The sequence below is a fragment of the Peromyscus leucopus genome, unplaced genomic scaffold (assembly GCF_004664715.2).
Source record: "Peromyscus leucopus breed LL Stock unplaced genomic scaffold, UCI_PerLeu_2.1 scaffold_1055, whole genome shotgun sequence".
In the NCBI taxonomy this organism is placed as follows: Eukaryota; Metazoa; Chordata; class Mammalia; order Rodentia; family Cricetidae; genus Peromyscus; species Peromyscus leucopus.
In genome coordinates this window covers 12,962-20,804 of record NW_023504177.1, presented here as the reverse complement: position 1 = coordinate 20,804, position 7,843 = coordinate 12,962, and the positions used below count along the sequence as shown (strand labels likewise).

The window sequence follows — 7,843 nt, the reverse complement described above, 5'->3', positions numbered from 1 at the left end:
TTTAGAAAATCAATCAGCCTGCTTGGTCAAATCTGAAATTTTAATTTAGTTTATTTTTCCACAAAGCAGTAATTATAGCAAGTAAAAAGGAAGACATTCCAAGTTTATCTAAAAGTTCACAATATATGAATGGGAACAGAAATTTAAACAAATTCCAAGCAAAACAATAATAATAATATTTTATATTAAAAATGCAATTTTCCCTAACTAATTAAGATTCATGATGCCTTCCATATATTTCTGCAATGCTTTTGTGCCCTGTGTATACCAAACACAAAAATTCTTAGCCATAGTTAGGAGTACACAGCAATTTCCCATAGAAGATTTTGTATTCAAGTATTGTTTTCCTTGTTAGGGGTTAACTGGAGGCCCAAAAATGCCTGGATGCGTCACAGGACAGATAGTGAGGGTTTCTTCTTGATCATCTGGACACGAATTTGCTGGAATAAAGAGTGGGCGATATGCATCCGATTCAGAAATTTCAAAGAATGTAAAGATGTGGGAACCATCGCTAAGGTCCCAAAAGGATACTTGCTTTTCTTGTAGGTCAAGGAAAATCCCCACTCTGTGCAACCGGGGGTTCACAGAGAGCTCAGTCAAGGGTTCAGTGCTGGCGGCATAGACGTTTCCCTCTCTCACCCCCACAGTCCAGAATCCCTGTTTGTCCGACAGGGCAACAGGAACTTGTCGATCAACTGACTCTTTGCAAACGCCGATATCCCATTCTTTGCTGGTTCCCACCACTACCTCCCAGTAATGGCGGCCGGCAGTGAACCGTGAGGAGCCCAGGACGCAGGTGGTGATCTGGAATCTCTCTGCACATTCTTTCCGGTCCTGCTTCTTAGATCCAAAGTAGACACTCCTGAGGTCATCAGAGATGATGAGTTTGTGTCCACATCAAAGGTCATGTTTTCTGTGTAGAGAAAATCCTTAGTCCAGCAAAAATAAGCAACATGAACTCTGTCCTTCCTATTTATTGTTGAGGCCCATGCATCTCACTTTTATTTAATTCCATTCTATTTTTAAATCACATTTTGTAGAAAATTTCAAGATCTTCCTAGTTAGGTGACGTTTTATGTGTAGCATGAAAGCAGTTACCCAAAATGTTTCTCTAAATCACAGTTGGAAAGGTCTACAGCGTTGAGTATTTGACTTATGTAATACTTAATTTGTTTAATTAACATTTGAAGGGTAGCAGATACAACACTTACTGTAGAGTAGGAAAATACTAATCTTTTTCTTTGCAGTCATCTATTTGATTGGGTTCTTTAAAAATTATGGTTTTACATTATTTATGTATGTGCATGGGCACCAGAGTTATGTATGTGGAGGTCAGAGGACGACTTGAAGGAGCAGGCTTTCTCCTTCTACCAGGTGGGTCCTGGGGAATCAAACTCAGGCTGTCAGGCCTGGCACAAGAGCTTTTATCTGCTGAGCCACCTCGCCAGCCCTGGAGTTGCATTCTAGACAGGTTTTTTCTTAGAGTTATAAAAAAAATAAAGATGTCTGGGGAGATAGGTCTGCTGAAAAAGTGCTTGCCTTGTAAGCCTGAGGGAGGACTTGAATTCAAGTTCCAGAACTCACATAAAAAATGCCAGGGTGGTGGTTGGTGCATACTTATAATCCAAGTGCTAGATGGGGGGAACAGGCAGATCTCTGGGCTTGCTGGCCTAAGCTGTCAGTGAAGGACTCGTCCCAAAAAAGTGCATGGCAGCTAAGGAATGGCATTCAAGGCTGTCCTCTGGCTTCTACATGCCCGTGAATAACACATACATGCAACACACAGAAAACAAAGAGTTATCCAGGCCAGATAAGCCAGTGGGTGTGTCTGTGGGAGGGGGGCTTCCTAATTGTTAACTGATGTAGAAGCACCATATGTGGCAGGTAGTCCTGGGTATAGAAGGGAGTTAGGTAAGCATTCGAAAGACATCCTGCCAGAGGCAAGTTAGCAAGCCGTCTTCCTCCATGATTTCTGTCCAAATGCTTTCTCGAGTTCCGGCCTGGACTTTCCTCAGTAATGGACTGTACCTGGAAGTGTAAGTCAAATAAACCTTTCCTTTCCCAAGTTGCTTTTGGTCAAGTGTTTTGTTATAGCAACAGGCTGTTACTAAGACAGCCTCCTATTTTTGGTTGTGAGCCTAGCCTTTAATGGCTGAGCTATCCCTCCAGCCCCAAGTGAGTTCCAGGAAAGGCACAAAGCTACACAGAGAAACGCTGTCTCAAAAAAAACAATAAATAAATAATAAATAAAAATAAAAATAAGACAGCCTCCTAATTACTTGGCTCAGTGGAAAAAAGCTCTAATTGTAAGTTATTAGGGGTTATTAAGGACAAAGATATTCTGGAACATATTTTAGCATCTTTTTTGTTGGTTTTTTTTTTTGTGTGTGTGTTTGATGTGAGACAAAATGAGCCAAATAAGACCAAATGCTTTCACCCTAAAATTAAGGCCTAAGATTTCTCCTTTTGAGAACAGGCCAGAAGTTACTGAGACCAGTCAGTTCAGATTCCAGAAACCAGGAAGTGCAAAATACAGGTCACAAGTAGTCAGGAGGTAATGGCTGCTGACTATGGAATGTCCTCTCCCTGGCCCCTAGGCAACTGCTTGACCATAGAATGTCCAACTAGTTTCCATAGTGACTGTGTAATCACCAGATGCCCCATCTGGGGGCAGCCAATGAAAAATGGTGGTGGGCAACTACTTCCTTAGAAAAACTGAATTGTGATTTCTGGAATTCCTAGACACGAGCCAATCAGAATTGTACCTGTACTAGCACTAAATGATGTAACTTGTGACTTTTCCCTTAAAAACTGAGCTTGCAGACAGGTGGCGCTTCCTCCAGCCTCCACTACGTTGGATGTATTGACGAAGTCCTGCCTAGGTTGTATTGCTTTTGGATATCCAGAATTAAACCTTGCTTTTGCATTCCGGCATGCTCGTCTTTGTGGTCTCTCTGGGGTCACGATCAGGGCAACATTTGAGACAGGTTTCTCTGTGTGTGTGTGTGTGTGTGTGTGTGTGTGTGGTGTGTGTGTGTGTGTAACATCTCTGGCTGTTCTGGAACTCACCTTGTGGACCAGGATGGCCTCTAACTCACAGAGATCTGTCTGCTCTTGCCTCCGAAGCTCTGGGATTAAAGTGTGGGCCACCACCCGCTGGCTTGCATTTGACCATCTTCAATATACAGTTCATATGGGAGCAAGAACGAAACGGTTGGGGCTGGGTGTGGTGGTGCATGGCCTGAATTCAGCACTCAGAGGCAGAAGCAGGTGGATCTCTGTGAGTTCCAGGGCAGCAAAGGTGACATGGTGAGACCCAGCCTCAAACAATCCAAAAACAAGTAAGTAACTGGGAAGTAAACAGTTGCTATGTAGACAGAATTATGCACAAAGCACAGGCACTGGGAACAAAGAGAATGAGAAAGGACTGTGTACATTTCAATAAGCCTAGGGTTCAGGAGTCCAGTAGTAAGTCCAGACTGGCCTCCTGACTTCAGCTCACTCTACATACCACTGGGCTATGATAATCCACTTTCGCTGCATACCTGTCTAAGACATATCATAACAGCAATGCAGAATACATGTGATAATAGGAGAAGGCTTAGCGGGGAAAGACCCTTGCCTTGAAAACCTGGCTCCCGGGTTTGATTCCGGAACGTACAAACACACATAAGAGCAGAGGAGAGAAAAGAGCACCAAGTGATTCTTGGAGTCCTCTGGCCTACACACAACACACACACACACACACTGGATAAAATATTTAAGCGTGATATAAACTGAGCATACCAATAATGCCGAGTTAACTTGTGAAGTGGACCCAGGCATTGTTTTCTGCAGCCCTGGAGTAGAGAGCACCTGGTGCAGACATCAGTCTGGAGTCCCTGTGTAACTACACCTAAATTCCTCAAACAACCATCAGCCGGCTTTCCCCACTCACGTGGGGGCCCTGAGCGCCAGGATGATTTCATCCATCGCAATGGTCGCCTAAGCTCTCTGTCCATCACCATCACCTGGGGACTTCTGAACACTTCAGATCCCGGGTCTCGCTGTCAGACAGGGGCTGTATTTCCTGCTTGGGCTTCTGCTAATCCACATGTGGATTGTGAGTCAGCAGTATCAGCACTGCTCAGATTGTGTCTCAATCAACAATCCAGGAAAACCTGGTGCTACGGAATCACAAATTTGCCTTGAACTGGACTGTCAGGTAACTTACACGTGATCGAATATGAAAAGCTAACTTCTGGGCTGGTGTTGTCAAAATGGACTCAAGGTGCACACACATTTTAGATTTTTCTCGTAAATACATCAAAAGTACTGAGGGCTGGCAACCAATATGGCTTGGCAAGTAACAACTTGCTTGCCCTGCAAGCTGGATATTCTGAGTTCAAGCCCAGGGGCCCTCATGGTGGAAGGAGAAACTTTGCTCTCTCTCAAGTTGTCCTCTGACCTCCACAGGCACAATCTGCGGCATCCATGCACGCACATACACACACGACAAATTTAATTGAAAATAAACTAAAAAGCAATACAATCAATTAGTATTGTGACAATACATTTTACTTAATAAGATTTTTCAAAGTGTTATTATTATACAGGCCTCATTTCAAATGTTCAACAACTACCAGTAGCTACCATGCTGGATAGTAGAGGGCTAGGGCATGATCTAAATATTGTATGTCCTTAAAATTTTCCAGGAGGGGCCGGGAGGTGCGGCGCACACCTTTAATCCCAGTACTCTGGAGCCAGAGGCAGGTGGATCTCTGTGAGTTCGGGGCCAGCCTGGTCTACAGAGTGAGTTCCAAGATAGACAGAACTGTTGTTCTTTTGGAGGACCCAGATTTAGTTTTGGCATCTCACAACCACCTGCAACTCCAGCTTCAGGGGATCCAATGCCCTCTCTGGCCCCATGCACACCCAGGTATGCATGTGGTGACCAGATATACATACACACAGGAAAACACCCATAAATACATATAAAAAACTTGTAGGTGGGTGGGGTGTGATAGTGCACACTATTTATTCTCAACACTTGGGAGGCAGAGGCAGAAAAATTTCCCACTTAGTTTAATCTATACTCAGAAGTGGGAAGTGCTGTGTTTTGGGCATTAGCTAATGTTCAAAACTTAACAGGGAGATGTTGGAAAGTTGATTTTCCCCAGAGTGCCTTATGGATCTGGAGATGTTTGTAAGAGTTCTTACCTTGAAATATCTTCATCCTGGGGTTCATTTTTAGAACATGATTGAGATTCCTCTAGCTCTTTTATCTTGGCAGTCAGGCGACCCAGCACGAAAGCAGGTAGGATGTCTTCCTTCAAAAGAGACAACGGAGCAGTTGGGGCACAGTGTGCCCCCCGTCTTGGGAATCTTCTCTAGTGAGTCAATGCACCGGAGGCAGCAGACGTATCCGCATTTCAAGTACATCGGCCTTTCCAGATAACGTTGACAGAAGGGACAAGTACTCCTCTCTTTGAAGAAATGAGCCATGGTCGGCGCCTGAAGGGAAAACATACACGATATGGGCATTTTTCATGAGTCGAGTGACCGCTAGATCTTGAGAGACTGCCATCTCTGCGCACAGGGATGACAGGACTGTCACAGTCATTGCTAATGGGTTCTAAAGACAAAAACCCCCCAAACAGATATAACTGACTTATACCTTTGAACTTCTAATCATTGAACTGGCAGCCGAAAGAAAGACAGGATTCCTCTCTGAGCTTTCAGTTGAAAGGATCTGTATCTAGATTGCCCAGTGCGGCAGTCATGGAGTACCTGAAAAGGGGTGTATCTGTCTTTTTAGTTTAATGTTGATTTGTGTGTGGGGAGGTGTGTACGCCGTGGTGTGTGTGTGTGTGTGTGTGTGTGTGTGTGTGTGTGTGTGGTGGAAAGACAAACACAAATGACAGAGTCATCCACTGGGCCTGGGGACCGAACTCCTGTTGTTAGGTTGGGGCAAGCCCTTCACCCACTGAGCATCTCACTGGTCTGTGGGGGCTTATCTGAACTGCAATGTGCTGTGAGTAAAAAATACACACTCAGTTTGAAAGATATGAGAAAAAGAACCACAGCTACTCATTAACATTGTTAAACTAATGACACATTGTAGTGTGTGTGTGTGTGTGTGTGTACATTGAGATTTACTTTTTATTTTTATTTTATGTATAGCTGTATGTATCTACATGTGGGCATGTGCACATGAGTGCTGGTGCCCATGGAGGCCAGAGGTGTCAGATCCCCTGGAGCTGGAGTTACAGATAGTTGGGAGCTGCCATGTGGGTGCTGCGAATGGAATCTAGTTCCTCTGTAAGAGCACCAGTGCTCTTAACCTCTGAGCTAGCTCTCCAGTTCCTTAATTTTTTGATATTGAAATCAATTGAGATCAGTTATTTTACTTTCTCTACTTAAATTAGAAGTGTGTCATTATGGTGGGTCATGTTCTGTTTCTATCAGATGGTGCTGGCTTGACCCAGGAACTTTCCAGCTCCCCTGTCCCACCTGGATATTGGACGAGCCAATGGGAACGATACATCTCCCACTTGTACAGTTGGTCAAGCCCTGGTTGGACTCAAGAGAATGAAGACTTCTTTGCTTCTCCAGGCTGGTGTTGAAGGCTCTGTCCCACTCTCTGCTGCTTGAGTAGGGAGCTCTGACCCTACATGAACTGTCTGGCATGGGCTAGCCTCAGATAGCACATGCAGGGTCCTAAACCACCTCGCTGAGACTGAAGAAGAAACGGCCTGACTGGACTCACCTCTTCTCTGCTCCTCTCTCTCTGGCTCCCAGCTGAATTCTCGAGTGGTACCACCTCCAAGGGCTTTTTATGGGTGATGCTACCTCCTCTCTCACTCTCCACCTGTCTCTTCTTAATCCAATCAGATTCGGATTTAAAATTTGGCTCAAGTGAGATTTTTAGAGAATGAAATACACTTTACTTAAAAATAATGTTCGGTCATGTTCACTCACCTTTAGATGACTGATGGGTAGATTGAGATTCAAGGATGAGAATATAAAACTGGGAGGCGGAGGGAGCTAGAGAGAGGGGCAGAAGAGGCTTAGATTACATTTAGTTGTTCATTTAATCATTTCCACAATAATCACTTGCCGGTGTGTGCTGAGTACTTAAAAACAAAACCCAAAAAAACCAAACCAAAACAAAAAACCAAATACAGCTGGCGGTGGTGGCACACGCCTTTAATCCCAGTCCTCGGGTGGCAGAGGCAGGGGGATCTCTGAGTTCGAGGTCAGCCTATTCTACAGAACGAGCTCCAGGACAGCCAGGGCTACAAGAGAAACCTTGTCTTGAAAAAAGCCAACCCAAACCCCAAAACAACAAGCCCTCCCCAAAGCCCATCAAATACAATTACATCTATGTAGCACGGATCTTAAAAGTTCTTATTAATAAAATCAATCCTGGAGCCAGATATTGTGGTGAATGCTGGAAGATCAGAGAAGCAGAACAAGTCACAGCTACCTCACTCCCAGTTCCTCAGCTGATCCTGTTTCCTCAGACTGGACGCCTCTGAGTCTTCATCCAGAATGAATCTCAGCTGAACTGTGCTGCTAGAAGCCCGAAGCTTAACCAGCCAAAAATGCTCTAGTTCCTGGTCTTCACGCCTTATATACCTTTCTGCTATCTGTCATCACTCCTGGGATTAAAGACATGAGTCACCATGTTCGTTGTATCCTTGAACACATGGATTTCTGCCTCTGGAATGCTAGGATTAAAGGCGTGTGCTACACTGCCTGTCCTCTATGTTTAATATTGTGGTTGTTCTGTCTCTGACCCCAGATAAGTTTATTAGGGTGCACAATATTTCAGGGAACAATACCACCACACATCTATTTG

The 7,843-nt window shown here is 44.4% G+C and overlaps 1 pseudogene; it reads right to left on the bottom strand.

Annotated features, from left to right (window-relative positions):
- Window positions 1-233: 233 nt before the first annotated feature.
- LOC114684817 lies at window positions 234-5,489 on the bottom strand (annotated as a pseudogene).
- Window positions 5,490-7,843: the final 2,354 nt, after the last annotated feature.